An 18,604-nucleotide genomic window follows, 5' to 3' on the forward strand; every position below is an offset into this window, starting at 1 on the left:
AAAAGTGTTAGAATAAAAAGCTATGCAAGACACTTTTGGAAAGGCACAATCCATCAATACGGTCGTACTTCAAGCTGCATAATGTTTTTAAAATTACTGTAACAGCAAATATAACCACTTTTTTTCCTAGAGTTGTTCTCCAAAGAACTGCTGAATCAAACTGCTGAGGCGTGTAGTTTGGATGTCCGTGTAAATGGAGAGAATACAATTCAGTCAGGAAAGGATCCAGTTTTCAGAAGTGCACCACAGAAATGTAACAAGCTGATGTTCAACCATAAATATTACAATAACAATAACTCTCATAAGTTACATTATAAGTTATAATAACTAATATTTATAATAACTATGTTATAAAACTCTCAATAAGTATAACAATAACTCTCACGGACCCAGAGGGACAACCTTCCATCTTCAGCTCCCTCTGTACAAAAATGAAGTTTTTTTCCTACCTATGGGGACTTTTTACCATCTTGTACCATCTACACTTTTCCCAGAGCCTGACAAAGGGACTTTGATCCCAAAAGCTTGCAGAAAAGGCCAATTTTCTTGCCATTTTCTAGTTGGTTTAATAAAAGGTATCATTTTGGAACCAAGAATTCTAGTTTTTTGTATGTCTTTATGTTCAACAAGGAATTTGGCTGAAGTTTTTTTTTGCACAGGCTGTAGGTTTTCTATAGCAACTACTCATTTTGGGAATGCATATGGGAGTCGCAACGGGCCCGAGTTTCAATAAATTCAGAGCATAGTGTGCGCCCTCTGAAAGTCCAGTTCTTTGAGTTTGTGCACCTAAATACATTCTGAAAAAGTTAGGCTGTTTTTAAAAGCAAATCCATAGTGCCATAGGAAACAAGAAAGTTTACAAAGACCAAGACTTGGGTGATCAACTTTTTTCTATCATGGAGGGAAAGACCTGCACTGGAGAGTGGGGGGGGAACAGTGCTGACTCGAGGTAGACATTTCCTGTACCGGTACAACACACAACACTGGGGAGCTGCTGCCCAGACAGCAGGCTCCACAGACCAGGACAAAGAACAACGAAGTAAAATATAACAAACAAAAGGAAGAAAAAAAAAAAAGTCTTCCGAGCCCCTTCTGCTCAGCAGGGATTCATAATGCCTCCTATACAATGTGCCTTGGAATAGGATGTGCACCTGGTTTGTTAAAGGCAGAATGAAGAAATAAGGGTCTTTCTTGCAGTAACTGAGGAGCAGCAGTTAGGGAGCCAAACTTGCTCCCCATGGAGTGAGTGCAAAGTTACTTTCACTTGGCGAGAAGCTTATGCAGCAGCAATTCTTACGCAGGTGAAATTCTGGAGCAGAGGTATGCCTTGCTTCCCTCTTCTCACTCAGACTTGTCTGTCTGGTGTTTCCACCACCTGTTATGTTTCATCTCCTGGGCATTAAACTTGGAAGAATGATCCATTTCTGTGTTTGGTGCACCACTGTGCTAGGTGCTGTACAATTCGGCTCCACGTTAAAACAGAAAAAGTCGCACAACTAGCAAACGTGAGAAATGCCATTTAACATGGGGCAGACCACTTCATGCAGGCAATGCTCGACTTCCAGCCTGTGGGCCAAACGTGGCCCATGGGATCTTGTCATCCAGTCTATGGAGCTCCCCACAGGTCAGGAAATTTGGTGGGTGGACAGAGCATGCCCAGAATTTTTTACCCCCCTGTTCCTCTCCCACGGCAAATTCCTGCATTTAGGAGTTGAGGAATCATAGACAATGAGGGTTGGAAGGGACCTCAGGAAGTCATCTAGTCCAACCCCCTGCTCAAAGCATAACCATCCCCAACTACATCACCCCAGCCAAGGCTTTGTCTAGCCGAGTCATAACCTTCAAGGATGGAGGCTTCCACCACCTCTGGGTAACCTGCTCCAGTGTTTTACTACCCTGCTAGTGAGACAATTCTTCCTAATACCTAACCTAAACTGCCCTTGCTGCAACTTGACACCACTGCTCCTTGTTCCGTCATCTGCCCCCACTGAGAACAGTCCAGCTCCATCCTTTCCTTTGGATGGAATCCTTTGGAACCACCTTTCAGGTAGTTGAAGGCTGTTATTAAATCCCCTCTCAGTCTCCTTTTCTCCAGATTAAATAAGCCCAGTTCTCTCAGCCTCTCCTCAAAAGTCATGTCCCCTGGCCCCTGAACCATTTTTGTTGTTCTCTGCTGAACCCTCTCCAACTTGTCCACATCCTTTCTCTAGTGGGAGCCCCAAAACTGGACCCAGTGCTCCAGATGTGGCCTCACCAGTGCTGAATAGAAGGAAATAATCACTTCCCTTCATCTGCTTGACAACACTCCTACCAATGCAGCCCTGGATGCCATTAGTCTTCTTGGCAACAAGGGTACGCTGCAGGCTTATATTCAGCTTAAGGACCACTGTAACCTCCAGGACCCTTTCTGCAGAGCTGCTGCCCAGCCAGTCAGCCCCAGCCTGTACCGGTGCATGGGATTGTTCTGTCCTAAGTGCAGGACTTCGCACTTGTCCGTGTTGAACCTCATGAGATTCCTTTTGGCCCAATCCTCCAATTTGTCTAGGTTACTCTGAATCCTAGCTTTACCCCCCAGCATATCTACTACCCTCCCCAGCTTGGTCTCATCAGCAAACTTGCAGAGGGTGCACTATATGCCATCTTCTAGGTTGTTGATGAAGACATTGAACAAAACTGACCCCAGGACCAATCTCTGGGGTGCTCCACTTGATACCTGTCTGCCAACTAGACATTGAGCCGTTGATTACTACTCTCTGAGCCCGATACTCCAGCCGTGGTAAAAATCAAGGTACCTCACATCCGCCAGTCTCCATGCATCTACAGAGCCTGTCACCTCGCCACAGAAGACAACAAGGTTGATCAGGCATGACTTGCCCCTGGTGAACCCATGCTGACTGTTCCTAATCACCGTCTTCCCATAGTGCTTCAAAATGGATTCCTTGAGGATATGCTCCATGATTTTTCCAGGTTGACTAGTCTGTAGTTCCCTGGATCCTTTCCTTCCTAAATTATGGGCGCTATGTTTGCCCTTTTCCAATCATCTGGGACCTCTCCTGATAGCCAAAGATTATGCCAGTGGCTCTCTAATCTCATCAGCCAGCTCCCTCAGCACTCTTTGGCCCCATGGACTTGTATGTGTCCAGCTTTTCTAAATAGTCCCTAACCTGTTCTTTCACCACTGACATATTCACTTGATTTCTCTCTTAAATTCATGACAATTTTTTTTTCCATGAGTTGGAATTCACAGAATGAACACGCAGGCAAATTTTAATTCATCATATTTTTACAAGCAAATAATTTACCTGGCTCTAATACAACTACACTGTGCTTTTTTTCCAGACAAACATGTGAATGTTCCTTGAAACATTCAGTGCTTAGAACCAGATTGAAACAAATCACAGAAGTCTATAAAAGGTGACAAGTAGTTGTTTACCACATTAAAGGGTGCTGTTGAAATGAATCAAAATAAAAATTCAGACACTGGATAATCAGTATGTTTATAAGAAGATTTCAGTCAAATTAAATTCTTGCCCATTTTCTTTTCACTGCATTTTGGAAGCTACTGTAGTATTCCTTATATGGCTCTACATTATTACTATGCAACTTGGGACTGCTTTTATTAGCAAACTATGGCTAGAACAAGTCCTCAAGTCACGCTGTGGGAAATTTGAGGATGTACTTGTTTTACCTTGTTTTTGCAAAAATCTTGTTGGTCTAATAAAAGATATCATCTTTACTACACTTCCTGATTGCCTTTTCCTCTAGATCAATACGGCTACAACCTGGATACCTTGTTTTATCTCACGCTTGCACCCAGACCTCAAGCAGTCCTTTCTAATGAACTAGGAGGAAGGAATGGCATCTGATCCCACTATAGCAGCAAGGAAACTAAGACTTAAGATCCCTTCACTAATCTGAAGCATTTTAAATGGTGTATTTTGTGTTGTTGCCATAATTACCTATCAGGGGAAGGGGTGGAGATAGACTAACTGGATTTTGCACCTGTAAATCTCTCTGCTACCATACCATTATCTTTTCCATTCATTTTTTCCCAGCACCCATGGATCCCTGGCAGGCTCCCGGTTATCCACTAATTCATCACCAAACCAGACTCACCCTAATCTCTGAATCCATGTGACAAATTTACGCTTTCTCTACCCCATTATACACAAAATAGGCACTTTAAGATTAACACCTCCCTCCTCCCCCCGCATTTATCCTGCAAGATTTTCAGTGTGATGAGTAATTCAAACCCAAAACACTTTGTACTTACAGAATAGGTCCCAGCCTATCGGGAGGGTGTGGAAAAAGTTTGTGCCCTAGTCATGATCACTGGAGAGTTGTTCAGTCTTCATGGCCCATTCGATCCTTGGCCTCTGCTGAGGCTGCAAACAAGTCATGGCACTTTCTTTAGTGTGAGTCTATTTGTCCACAGGGAGCTAAATGGAATAAATCGTGCCATGTGCATTGTTCAAGGCTGTAGAAGGTCACAAGGCTGAGAACTGGAGCAGACCGCCTTCTGCAGAGATGTCAACATCACCAGAAAGAGCCCTAACGAGGGATGAAAACGAGCCATTTCCACTAATCAACATTTTCTTTACACAACATTTCTTTCAGAGCAGGGTTGGGAGAATGGAAACAAAACAATTAAAAAAAAGGGGGGAAAATACAATAAAAAAAAAAAATAAGAATGACAACTAGGAAGTAAGTTTCCTTTTCTGGGTGCTGATTTTTGCTGTAGCATTAACTGCTGCCAAATACATGTTATCAGGTCCATCTGGCAGATGCACAGCTCCCTCCCTGGCTGCCAAATGTTTCCTTAAGATTCAGGGGATTTACTCTTGGGTATATTTGCAAATTCCAGCCTCCTAGACCGGTAATGCTCCTGAATGGAAGCTTTTCCTCCTGAAGCTTCAGGAGGAGGTAAGCAAAGGTACACTGCAATTATGCAGAATGTTTGTTATAGAGTCCAATTTCTTGATTGCTAATTACCGTACCAGCTGGACACTTGTAAAGAAATTATTCCATCTCTAGATGAGACCAAGGTGAGATTTGAAATCGTTCAGCAACAAACACAGGCAAAACGATTATTCAAGTTGACATATCTGGCCACTGAAATATCAAATACATCCAGAAAAGGAGCATGTGCATTTAGACACAGCAAGACCAAGAAGCCAATCTGAACACCACTTACATACAATAATAAAGCATGGAAAGAAAAATGTGCATCTCCCCTTTAAGAAACACAAAACAACCCCTTTCAACCTCTTCTTTTTTTAAAAGCAGAAATTGGTAATTAACTCCCTTCTTATGACTGTGGACCAACTCAAAAGCACCAAAAGCTCCCTAATATTTTGAGACATCACTATTTAATAATTAAAAAAAAAAATAGTAGGAGAAATTCCAGCCTCGCTTTCCACTGGAACTGTAACATTTTGTTACTAAAAAAGTTCTGGTTCCTCTACTACCAAGCATGAAGAACATGATCATAATACAAAACTAGCCAAAAATCTCTCCCCCCTCCCTAAAAGGCAGGCACCCTTTTTTATATGAAATAAGCTATTAAATCATATACGGATAAGCACCAGCATTTTATAATTAAAGCATCTGAAAGACTTAAAAATAAAAAACAAAGGTGTGTGTGTGTGGAGAGAAGAGGTGGGAGGACACCAACACTTTCTGCCCTTTTTAGTTCATGTTTGTTATTATATCATGAGACCTAACCAAGTCCCATGGTCTCAGGCACTTCAGACTTGTAGAATTTTAGCTGGTCTCTCCGCAGAGAACTTAAAATCTTATGATAAGAGACAGAGAGAGTAGCATGAGCAATGGCCAAAAAATTCAGGCCACTCAAAAATACTTTGCATGGGTTGAGTTAGGAGAGGATAATGTATAAACTCAGCAGAAGGAAATGTAAAGGGATGAGACTGAAGGATAGAGGACAAAAAAGAAGAAGAGCAAGAGGGACAGGTATAAAGGAAAGCTGAGGTAGGGAGACTTGTGAGGGACGGGCTGGCTGAGAAAGCCAGCGGGGACAGGAAAGAACCCCGTGCAAATAAAAATTAATATACATTTCATAATCTTAAAACACTGAAAACAAAATTTGCAGTTACCTGTAGGACTGTACCAGAACTAAAACTTGCCCAATTTAATTCACTGTACATTTTTGTAACGCAGCCAGAGTCAAAACTTCAGAGCTACTGCTATAAAAGAGTAAGTAGTACAAAACACTTACACCACAGGAAAGAAGTGTGAAAATGTGGCGTTAGATCAATGGCAGAACTCAGTCTCCCTGCTGCACCAATTTCCAGCAAGTGTCTTCAAAATAGTATTTGTGCTCCCATTTTACTATGGAGTGCAGGGCCTTCCCTACCCCCCGGGAGCTGTTTAAAAAAAAAAGTAAAATTCCATACATAACTGCCAATGTGATTTACTATTTTAGTACATTAAAGGAGTTTATTAAATTTTGTTTCCTTGGTGTGAGCAAAAAATTTTGATTATCCCTATTTAGACTCTGATCTTATGCACATTTATTCATATGCTTTACTTGAAGTCAATGGGGAACTATTCATTTGTTCAAAATTAATCTTAGATGTAAATGCTGCCAGGATTAAGGTTTCATTTATTCCTGTCTGACCCCAAACAAACAGCCCACACACACTTATTTTAAAGCTATCCTTTATTTGTGTCAGTATGGTGCTCCATCCCTCCCTAGTGGTAGCTGGGCCACATACTGGTTGATGAGTTTGCTACAGGCTTTGCTAAGAAAAATAGGTTTTACCTCAGGCATTTAACATTTACACTTTAAGATGCAAAGGTCCCAGGTTTGGTCCTCTCTGCCAGTAACCCACCCAAAAGGCACAGCGTTGCCCATGTAATACACTCCTAACTTCAGTCTTTAAGGTTTCATTACTCAGTACAAATCCATCACTACTCTGCAATACCCAGAACCATATACCACAGCAGTCATTTACTGTTCATAATGAATGTTTTTGTTTCCTAGAGATTACAAAACGATATTTTGTATTCCCCCCACCTCCCTCCGTTTTTATATCAGCTTGCATCACAAGAACAAGGGACAAAAAATTGCCTTTAAGTTTCATAGTAATTTAATACTGAAGAGAGGGACGGGGGAAAAAAATCTACTCAAAGATACACATCTGTCATTCCCATTAACTTCAATGAGAATCCTTATTCTTATGCATAGAAGTGTAGGTTTTGGCATTTAAAGGGATGAAATAACAGTACCTTAAGCACGTTTTAGAGAAGGAGACAGTCAAATACAAAAGGTTCTCTCTCCCTACAATTCCAACACACGGTTGATATTTACAGAAGGGCTCTTATTCTGTGTAGGCTTCTCCCTCACTGCAAAACTTTGAGCCTTCCTTACTTTACAATACCCTTTTTATAAGCACCTGACAGAATTCTAAGCCTCTCCGACATTTGTTTGACATGGATGAATGAGTCAGGGTCTGACAATAACAGGGAGAAAAAGGTGAAACAAACCCTTACATAGATTAAATATGACATATATATGTCATATTTAATCTATATACATACACATATATATACACACACACATATATACAATCACACACACACACACATATATATGCTTTTTATATATATCTCTCTCAAACAAACCAACACTTGATTTTTCTGTGTTAGCTTCTTTAGATTGCAAAAGGTCCCAATATCCATGGGTCTCCTTGGGGTATGCCTCAGTAAGAGCCCCCCCCCCCCCCCATATGCCTCAAGAAGTCAACAACAAAAAAAGGGGGGGGGTAAGGAAATGGAAGAAAAAGAGAGTGAGTGAGTGAATATATATATATATATATATATATATATATATATGAACATCTGGCCAGTCAATTTACTAATCTGGCATCGATTTATGCACTAAGATTTTCTTAAATAAGAGTCCTGCTCTCAGCTTGACAGGGTTTCTTAACTGTGGGTCAAATTGTGCATCAAGATTCTTGAGTGTGGCATTATGGAGAGGCAATAGATGCTTCACAGTTAAGAGACTGCAATTGCATTTTTATTATAAACTCAAGTTTATCACACCCTTCAACATAACCTAGACACAGCCTATTTGCCTCAAACATAAAAAACGTAGGTAGAGGTAGACTTCTGCCTAAAAATGAAGTCATTTGGACAAAAGAAGCATGAGTTAGGGCATCCAAACAAAGATTTCAAAGCATATGCTTATTTTCTTTTTCCATATGAGACTGTAGAAGAACTTTATACATAATGAACATTTATTATAGGTCACTGGACTCATCTAGTTAAGATCTAGTGCAATTCAAGTATTAGGAAATGTCAGCTTAATGGGTCTTAATGGCCTGTGCTGGAGGGAAGAGCATGGCAACAAAAGAGAGGAACTTACTAGGACAGTTCCCACATTTCAAAAAGAGCCCCTGCAAGTATTCTGACAAATCTTCCCCGAAACTTCCCATTAGCCTAGTAGGCTCCAGAGAAATCAGAAGTGGTCTACAGGTGAAGGGGCTTACCCTGGTGCATTTGGGTTGAGATGCCCAGTAAGCTTGCTAAAAGCCAATACATTTTCCCATACAAAGCCCTACGCCTGTGATCAATCCCTCCTGTAGGCATCATGAGGTATGCATTAGTGAGACCTCTTGATATGCTTCAAAAAGGTTGGGAAAGGAAATGGAAGAACATCCCAGCTGTTCCCTAACTCCACCAAAGGCGGGGGGGGGGGAAACAGGACAGTAAAGATCAAGTTGCAGACACAAACTCTCAAGCTCTTAGCCACATTACTTTGAGTATTCCTGCTGCACCTTTAGAGTTTCATGTCCAAATCCCCTTTAGAGGTGGTGGAAAAATTAATGGCGCAAACTGTTCCAGAGAAGAGACTGAAACAAACCACTAAAACTTGCTGCCATTTCTCTTTTAAAGATCAACTTACCTGCCCGCCCTCTTCCTCCCCACTTTTTTATTTTTTTTAAATAAAGAACAAAAATCTTATTTAAGAAGTTGGGAGGGAGGGCGGAAATCAAATACAAGGGCATACTGATAGCAAGTGAACTACAGCTCTTTTCCTTTGATTGAGACAGGTAGCCAACAACCACTTTGAAGAGCGGTCCTGTATTTTGTAGATTCCAGGGAAGACTTTATAGTCCTTGACTTTCCAGGCCAGCATTCTTCCTCCCCCAAATAACGATTCCAAAATCCGTTGCGACTCGTCACTGCGGTTTAGTTCACAGAGAGATAAGAGTGTGATGTTAGGAAGCTACGGCTGCCAGCTACCCAGAAGTTTAATCACTATAAATAAATAAATGTAATTTAAAAGGAGAGAAATGTACTAGAAAATAGGCTTTACTTCTGGGATTTGATAATCTTAAAGAACAGACAAAATGTTTATCTAGGATTTTGTAATACCAAATGCAACTACACTTACTTCAGCAGATTTGAACTAAGGATGAATTTGGCACATCATATAATACAGACCTATTGGGGGAATGGAAAATGGAAAATACCATCACAACAAAACATGAGTTCCATACATCCAAAGATTAGAAAAAAATACAGCTAATCCCCCCCTCCCCCCGCCATCACCTTCCATCCTTTTTGCTGCTGTAATGGGTGAAGTGAGGAGGAGATCTTCTGAATATTTGTACAAACTTAGGAAGCTTCACCGCTGCAGTCAGGAATGTTTGCTCTTTGAGATACAAGTGTCATGGCCCATCAAGCATACTTGTTAACGTGTGTAACTCCATGGCCATCACCCAGCTTGCAGAGGGCACGAATGAGCTCATGACTGTCTTTTGTTCTTAGTTCAGTTCCTTGTCTAACAATTCACAAATCCAAATAAACTAGGAGATGTCCCAGACAACCGCAGGTACAGCCAAAGTCTATTCTCTGCTACGGTGTGTACAGTTCTGCCAATTCTCATTGAAATGTTTTTCCACCCCCCTTGAAACCTAAACTCCAGTCATGGGATTACAAAGGAATCTTAGTTTACATCTACGAAAGGGCTGTTTCTAGCCCTTAAGGTTTTAGAACAGTTGGAAAAACATGCATCTGACAGCACAATGAGGCAATGCAAAACTATATTCGTTGCCTGAAATCATAAGACTACCTTGTGATTTTTGAACATTTGGTGTTGGCAACTATTGAAATAAGATCTAAAAGAAGTACAAGTTAATAACTGGCATACAGGAAAGCAGAAATTGCTTTTCAAAGGACCAAATTCAAGCCTCCTTTACATCCGTGCAAGAGCCAACTGATTTCCATGGAACTGCATGAGTGTAACCACCAAGAACAACATTTGACCCCTAGCCCTATATCCCAATGCCTGATTACTAAAAACTAATCTAATATTCCTACCTACAGGCAGAGCATTACAAAATAATGTACCAGAAATTCATATTGATAGAATTAAGATAGAGCATTATTGACTTGACTATTAGAAGCTGTTGTGTAAATATTTAGATTTAAACAGATGATGCAGGGGAAAAAAAAACAAACAAAACAGCACCACATGTGAATACATGCAAGTGTCTCCCAAGTTAATTCACTTTTAATGGAATATTGATCAGCACGCGCCACATTTGGAAATGTAAAATAATCTTTAGAAAAGAAAAAAAAAGAAGACCAACATAAAGCAATGGATTTTCTGCACCCTTTCCTTCTACAAATAGCTAAAAATAGTGTCAGGAAAAGAAAGAGGGCAGTGCAGTATAGTTAACATTGTGCCTTGCATTGTACTAGCAAGTCTGTCAGAGATGACCTGGAAACATTAACCGTACACTTTTTTCCTCCCCACTCCTAGAGAGACAGGGTACAGTGTTTCTCATAATCCTTCAAACACACAATATGCTTACTGTATCTGGTATTTCTCTGCTCCCAAGAGGGCAGATTACAGAACATCCTTGTTAGTATCTGGGCTTTTCAGATGTAATGTTTCAAGTTGTTTTTCAAAATAGGAAGAACACACTATTTTTTCCCCTTAAAAAAAATTAAATATGGTTAAAATAGAAGGCAGACAAATATCGATGATGTCTTATAGAGCTGAACTCATCAAAACACATCACTCAGCCAGTTGGGGACATGCTTGCTCATCCTTACTCTGCCTATGCCTGGCCCTTCTTGCAGCAGGAAGAGTGCAATAGGCCATATACTCCTGTGGGAAACAAGTCAGTCACATGAGCATCAGCACAATGTCTTCTAGTACCATGGGTCACCACAGCAAGAGGAAGAAAGAGAGGAAGAGTAATCTAAAGATCAGTGGTTCTCAACCTTGTTAGATTCAAGGCACCCCTCAGAAAATGCCAACTCTTAGTTCTGACTCATTTTTAACTACAGAAAAATAATAGAACAACTTTTCTTTTGCAAGGAACTCAGAGACCACAACAGGTCAAAATGCTTTTAACACTATAGAGTCCTATCCAAAATCTCTAGGGTTGTCTTGTGAAACATGTTTGCACACCTAACAGTGCTAACACTATGTGGCTCCCCATGATACCCTTGAAAAGATTTCACTGCAACCCAGGGTGCCACACCATCCTGGCTGAGAACCACTGCTATAGATGAACTTGCATTGGTGAAAAGGGAAGAGAAACGGCCTATAAACAAATACATCTGATTTACATGAAGCACCTCTTCTTCAGACATAGACTATAATGTCTCAAAGCTAGGTTTAAAGTTAAAAGGCAATTTCCCACACTGAAGTTTCATCTTCTTACAACACACTAAACCAGTGTCACAAATCTTTGATATAGCATACTGGCAGCTAGTATCTTAATAATTTTGGAGGAAATGCCAGTTTGTTTCCACTGTTCACATATCCTTCCAGGCAAGAGACCAACCAATTCCATTTTTATCTAAATACCAGGCAACCAGGGGAGAAGGACAAAAAAAAAAAACTGTCTTCCTTTGTTGCAACTCTTCACAGCTCCACTACTGCAGCACCTGAACCAATGCCACACAATACGCTTGTTTGTCTATACCTAGTTCTGGCTCAGTGAAAGTGCAGTAAAGTGAAAGAGGCTCTTACCAAGTCTGTGTGGTTGCATGCTTTTCTAGAAGATGGAAGATAAAATTATTTCTGAAGGTGATAATTTTTCAGGTTCCTTTTCAGTCCATAAAAAGTCAGCAAGAAATTTGGTGAAATCCTGCTTGGGAGTTACTTGTGACACTTCGTAAAATGTTGCAAGTTATTTTCTTTCAACTCGGATAAGATGAGAACTGTTTCAGTTTGAAGCTTTCCAACCTGGCATTTTTCACTACTCAGCAAGTGCAAGACAATAGTAATTGAGAAATATAAAGTTTGAAAACATGCAGTACATTGCAAGTCATTTTCTTTGACAGCTTTTTGTATGCATCAATTATTGTGCAGATCTGCCCATGTATATTTCAATGCGCACATAAAACACAACTGTGTTTAAAATTTCACATGCCATACCTTAATTGATTTTGTGGTTTCAGTTAAATCTTTGTGACCACTTTGCTTCCCACCCCCACTTTTGATCTTTACTTTACCTATGCCTATGGAAACCGATGGCATTAAAGTCCCATGCCTTCTCTTTCATTAAATAAACCAGAGTGTTTAAACATCAGACTGAAAGGAGGAACTTTACTTTGAGCCGCTGCAGCATGCTGTGATCTGCAAATCCGCTGGTACAGTGTTCACAGACCAAAAAACAAAATCAAAACCTTATAACAAGGTCTGACAAAGCATCTCTCAGAGCAATATTATCTGATTTAAATATTAATTACTCATCAACACAGACCTTAAGATGTGTGTGAAGCAAAAGCTCTTAAATCACACTTTAAGTCCAGGATTTTTACTGTCTGCATTGTGATGCAAATCATGCTTTTTTAGCGTGAACACAGATAATGAGTCTCTCTCAAGGTTCAAAAATATCAATAGATGTATGATTAAAGTCCAGCTCAACAAATTAAGTGCATCTTGAATTTATGAGACCTATGGTATAAATGCAGTATTGGCTCAGTTATTTACGTGTAAATGTGAGGGATTCTTTAGAGAGTTTCTGAACTATAGAGATCTACAGTTTAAGAGGCAAACTCCTGTAACATGTACATGCTTGACAGTTTTCAGTCGATAGTATTGTAATAAACTAATCTTATCAGCGAGGGTTTTCCTTGCAGTTCAATATACTGTCAGCGTTTTAGGGGCCTGTTTTGGATTCACATTTCATGTTTCATTCATAGTTATACAAAAGTTTGTCTAGCATTTGGAAAATGGACACATAAATGCACACCTATGTCCTCAGCGAGTTAAAAACCCCCACTAATAAGGGTAATGGCCCTGTCATTTCTAAATCACCTGTTGTATAAAATATTCTACTGCAAACAGAAGCAGAATTCATTTTTAATCTGTTGCATTACTCATTACTGCTAAAGGAACAATACATTTACCATAAAGGACCCAATCCTTACATAATTAGTTCTCTCTGTAGCCCACAGGGAAATCTTGAGCAAATTAGTACTGCCACTACAAAAAAAAAAAAAAAAGAGGTGCTGCAGTTGCTTCAGATTTATAATGCTGTCAAGAAAGGACAGGAATTTTGAAATTAAAACTAATTATGGTAACTAGCAAAATTTAGAACCCTTAAAAAAAGTCTTTAGCTGGTGTCATAGGCAAAAAAAACAACCAGCCAAACCCCAACAACCAACAAACACACAAAAAAACCCAAACAAGAACAAAAACCCAAGAAAAAGAACACGGTTCTTAACAAAAATATTCCAGTGTTTCAGTTATCCTAAACATACATTTCCAAGATATATTTTTAAAAAAAAGAACTTAAAAAATAGTTTCAAATCACATTCTACCATTTGTAGATAGGCTTGAGCATAAACTTTATTTATGCATTTAATAAATGTATATATGGAAATCTCATGGGATAACTGGCTGCATAAGAAGAGTACCAAGAACATCATGCAAAATTCTGCTATAAGTAGAAGAGAGAGAGAGAAAAAAAAAAGCACTAACCTTAAAAAGAGAGTGTACTTGAGATTTATGCAGCTGTTCCTTTTATGAATCTTAGGGTAATATATTCTTGTAATAGATTTTTTAATATATTTTATTGTAGCTCAGAAAAAAAGTTGGGCTGACAATGGAGGTAATGTAAAAATGATAGACTCCTATCAAATTTATTTACCTTTTATATATCACTGCACTGAAAGCTGCTGTGGGCAAGATACTTCTAGGAAGAAACTTGTACTGCCCTCTTTCGCTGTAGTAGTTAATGGCTTTAAATATATGGGTATCTGTAAAAAAATAAACTAACTTAGGTAATAAAATTAGTCTTGTGTCTTTTCAAGAAGAGGGGTTCCACTGCCATGAAAACTAAAAAGAAAAAACTGTCCAAGAATAATACGATGTAGTGATGAGTTTAACTGTAATCTGTGACATCACTGGTTTGTATGTTTATAGAGTTTTAGGCAATATATAGAAAGTGTGAAACTCATTGCTGCAGAGTATTATTTGAATAGGTAAGTTAATAAATTAAAAAAAAAAAAAACTACATTAGACACAGAATATATTGCAAGTATACCATAGCTAATTGTTATAAGAAGTACTCAGATTCTCATGCTTTTAGGCAAAAACCTACTACCAACTAAGAAACCGAATAATGTTCTTTTCCATGTTGGACAAATGTTACTCAAGTACACAAACTAACAGTTTGTTCTGCTACGGGAATCCATACACATCCTTGATTATGTCTGGAGACATGAGTTAATGGGAGAGTGGACCACATCACAATCTCTCTATCTATTTACACACCTACAAGTATATTCTTCCATGAACTAGACATGTGCAACTTCCATTAAAGTGAATGGAAGCTGTATATGCCTCAAGTGGAAAAGAAAAAAAGAAATGCTTTTCGTTTCTGGTATGCTTTCAGAGCACTGGGTACATTAGTTTAGGAAGTAAATTAAAAGGTCAGGAAAACAAGTAGTATTGGACCAGATTGAATTTCAGATGAGCAAACAATAGATGACAGAAGCAGCATTGGGACTGATGCCAACGACGAGAACAGTTAGGTTCCCAAAATACCAAGGGCCCCATTCTGCTCACTTACAGCAATGTAGAGCTGGCATGACTCCAGGGGAATCAATGGATTAACACCTGTGCGAGAGGGGAGATGTGTGAGCCTAGTGCAAGGAAGTAAAATAAGAGAGCTGGCAAGATCACCAAGGCAGGATCATGCATGAAAGACTAGTGGATAATTAGTTCTTACTGTAAATGGACATTAACATTGACAGAAGGGTTGATACCATGCAGTAAATACACAAACATGCCTAATTTCTAAAAAGTAGATGACTCCAATGTGCTGCTCTCCTTTGACTGCCAAGTCCCAGCCAAACTACATGCAATACATTTCCCAGTGTCTTCTCCTACTCTTTAAACAATGTCTTTCTGAACACTACTCTAGAGAAAGAAATAAAAATATACAGGGATTTTTTTTCATTTGTTTTTAGAAATAAGGACCAGAATGAAGGAGAAATGCTTCCCCCCTACCCCACCTCCCAATCACTTTATTTTTCCAGCAAGACTTTTCCAAAAACTTAATTCATTATTCTGCTTTCCCCGCATATTGGGTACTTGAAGTATGACTATCACTCATTAAAATTGTAATTAAAAAAAAAAAGTGACAAAAACTAGATTCTCCCCCCCATTGCATGCAGATAAAAACCAGTAACCCTTACTCTATTTGTAACCATGACAACTATAGAATATTTTATTTCAGCAATATAATTCACACTAAACATTTGTTCATGGGCTTTGTTGTCAAGGGAAAGAGGTTGCCACACTGTGCAAATATTTCATAACCTACCATGGACAATTCATACTCCCAGAAAATTTCAAGTTTTTTTTGTATATATAGTTCACTCAAGCCCATGTTTTAGATAATGCAACTATACAGAAAAGTTAAATTATGGAGTAGCTCAGTGCATGAACTATAATGAGTCAAAATGAAACTTGAAGATGATTGCTGGACATAACTGGTTTTAAATCAAATGGACAAATATTGCTACATTTGAGAAAACGTCAATATCTTGATTCCAAAGCAGAAATTGAATATTTGTTTCACGGTATTCAACCTCTTATTCAAATGTCAAAAAAACAGATGTCATGAAAAAGACAACTACGTTAAAAAAAAAGAAAAGAAAAAAGAAGAGGTAATGGAAAAGGGTAGTTTACATAGGTTTAAGTATTGTTCCTGACCGGCTACTTGCATGTCTACCATGTTTCACCATAAATTGGAAAAGACTTCCATTAATAGCCATAGTGGGGACAGGTTATAAGAACAAAAACAGTGCCTTAGTTATTCAGAGAAGAGTAAGTAGCCTACTGAGCATAACTAAAGTTTGACATACTCGAGTGTCAGTGTGAAATGTGGCGGTAGTTTATTTTTCTAAAGAAAAATGTCATTAGCAATTTAATCCAGAAAATAATAGAGACAGACACTGCTGCTTTATTTTGAAGGGGGGGGAAAGCAAGCTGGCTGGAATACTGTTGCTTCCCTCACGCAGATCATAACATCTATCGAGGGGGATTTAAAGTTTCAGCAGATTGCTAATTATAAGAGACAGTAATACTGTTATCTGCAGTCACCTTAAAGCTACAGTAGTTTGATTTCAAAGTACCTCCAAATTGACCGGAAAAGGATAGCCTGTGAAGCATTATTGAAACCATTTACGACACACACGCACACACACACACACACACACACACACACACGTGTGATTTCATAGAAATCCAGCTAAGAAAAAGTTGCTGTTTACCAGATGGTTTCCAATATCTTCCCGTTAAAAACAAATGAGGGGAAAAAAAACCAAAACAAAAAAAAACCTACGGCAAGCATTCACATCTTCGGGTTTTCCGTCACCGATGAGAAATTCTGATTATTCCTCCTCCATCGAGATGCCATCCTCCCTAGTCTAGAAGCCAGGAGGCTATTTTTCAGAACAGTTTTCAATTAAAAAGAATCAAATCGCACATTCCACAAGCCAGGCTTCAATTTCCCTCCCCCCTCCACCCCAAGAAAAACCCAAGTCTAGCAGGACTTTTTATTTCATAAACAAACCCATCAAGGGGGGAAACCTGCTCCCCCCCCCAGGAGATCATAAGCATGCAGAATTTATGTTGAGCTTTAACAACAACAACAATCATCCCAGCCCCCTTGAGAAGTCCTCTCTCTCTCTTTTGTTTTTTGCTGGGGGGGAGAAAGGATGGGGGGGACAAACCAAGAAAATAAAATCCAATCAAATCACCCACATGCCCACAGACCTGCATTACAGGATGACAAGGACAGTTAGTCACATCCACTCAATGTCACGAAAGTGGCTCTGCTCCATTTCTCTTCCCAAACCCAGACTCGCCGATGGAAAAAAGGCAGCGGCGGGGGGTGGGGGGTAGGGGATGCTGCTGAAGGCAGCCCCGGGGGAAAGCAGGACTTCAGCTCGGGGCCGAGATCAACAACCGCCAGGCGCAAAAACCAAAGTCGGGCTCCCCGCACCGGGGAGGTGTCCATTTCCCACGGCTTTCAGTGTCCATTTCCAAGGGACAAGTTACTCACCAGCCAGCCTACCCCAAACCTTGGGGGGGGGGAATGACCCCCCCCAGACAGACACACACACACACACACACACACACACACACACACACACACACACAGGGACAGAAGGGGAGGTGGGGAGACTCCCTCGCACCACATCCAGCCCCTGGGGCCGGCGGGGCGCGAAGGGAAGCAAGCCCCGGGGAGGCAGCGCCGCGCCGCGCAGCCCGGCGCCGAGCCCGGCGGAGCGTGGGAAGTTGTGCGCGCGCGGGGCGCCGGCGGCGGGCGGTCGCGGGGGGGGGAGGCTGGGTCTGGCCCCCGGGGGCCGCCGGAGCCAGGCGGGCGGGAAGTTTCGCGGGCGGGAGGCGCAGGCGCAGGCTCCCGATGCGGGGCTGGCGCTTACCTGGGCGCGGCGGGAGCGGGCCCCGGGCTCCGTCAGGCTGGAGGAGGAGGAGGTGGAGGATGCACCGAGTCGGCGGCGGCGGCGGCGGCAGGAGAAGGAGGAGGAGGAGGAGGCGGCTTATGCATCGCAGCCTCCCCCCTCGCGCGGCGGGGCGGCGGGCGGCGGGCTGCGCAGCCCGGGCACGGCGGCGGCGGCGGCGGCCTCGTCGGGGCGGCGCAGGGGAGGCGGCGGCGGCTGCTGCAGAGCCGGCACCATGCTCCCCTCTGGCCGCCTCCTAGTCGCGCACTGGCCGCTTTACCGGGGAGGGAGGCGGCCTCGCCTCGCAGCCCGGGCGAGGGGCGGGCGAAGCCAATGGCAGCCGCGGGAGGCGGGGAAGCGCAGCCCGGCCCCTCCGCCGCCGCCGCCCCCCGCAACCCGCCGGGCCGCCCGCCGCCCGCCACCCCCGCGCACGGCGCCGCAGCGCCCCGGCCACCCGACACCCCACCACACCACACCGCACCCCGTCCCACCCGACCCGACCCGCGGCCGACGGCCCCGCCGGCACGGGCTCGGGCTCGGGCTCGGGGCGCGGCGGACCCTCGTCTGGAGCACGGGCACGCACGTGTGTGTGTGTGTGTGTGTGTGTGTGTGTGTAGCCTGACGTGGGCAC

The 18,604-nt window shown here is 41.7% G+C and overlaps 1 protein-coding gene across 3 annotated transcripts in view; it reads right to left on the reverse strand.

Moving 5' to 3' along the window:
• KLHL29 (kelch like family member 29) overlaps positions 1–18,229 on the reverse strand; it is a 556,676-nt gene extending 538,447 nt beyond the window's left edge. For all 3 annotated transcript variants that reach the window (XM_059729244.1, XM_059729242.1, XM_059729249.1), the window contains exon 1: positions 17,956–18,229. The gene's annotated coding sequence lies outside the window, so the exon portion shown is untranslated. The remainder of the gene's footprint in view (positions 1–17,955) is intronic.
• Between the last annotated feature and the right edge of the window lie 375 nt (positions 18,230–18,604).

Source organism: Alligator mississippiensis, chromosome 1, assembly GCF_030867095.1.
Source record: "Alligator mississippiensis isolate rAllMis1 chromosome 1, rAllMis1, whole genome shotgun sequence".
NCBI classification, from domain to species: Eukaryota; Metazoa; Chordata; order Crocodylia; family Alligatoridae; genus Alligator; species Alligator mississippiensis.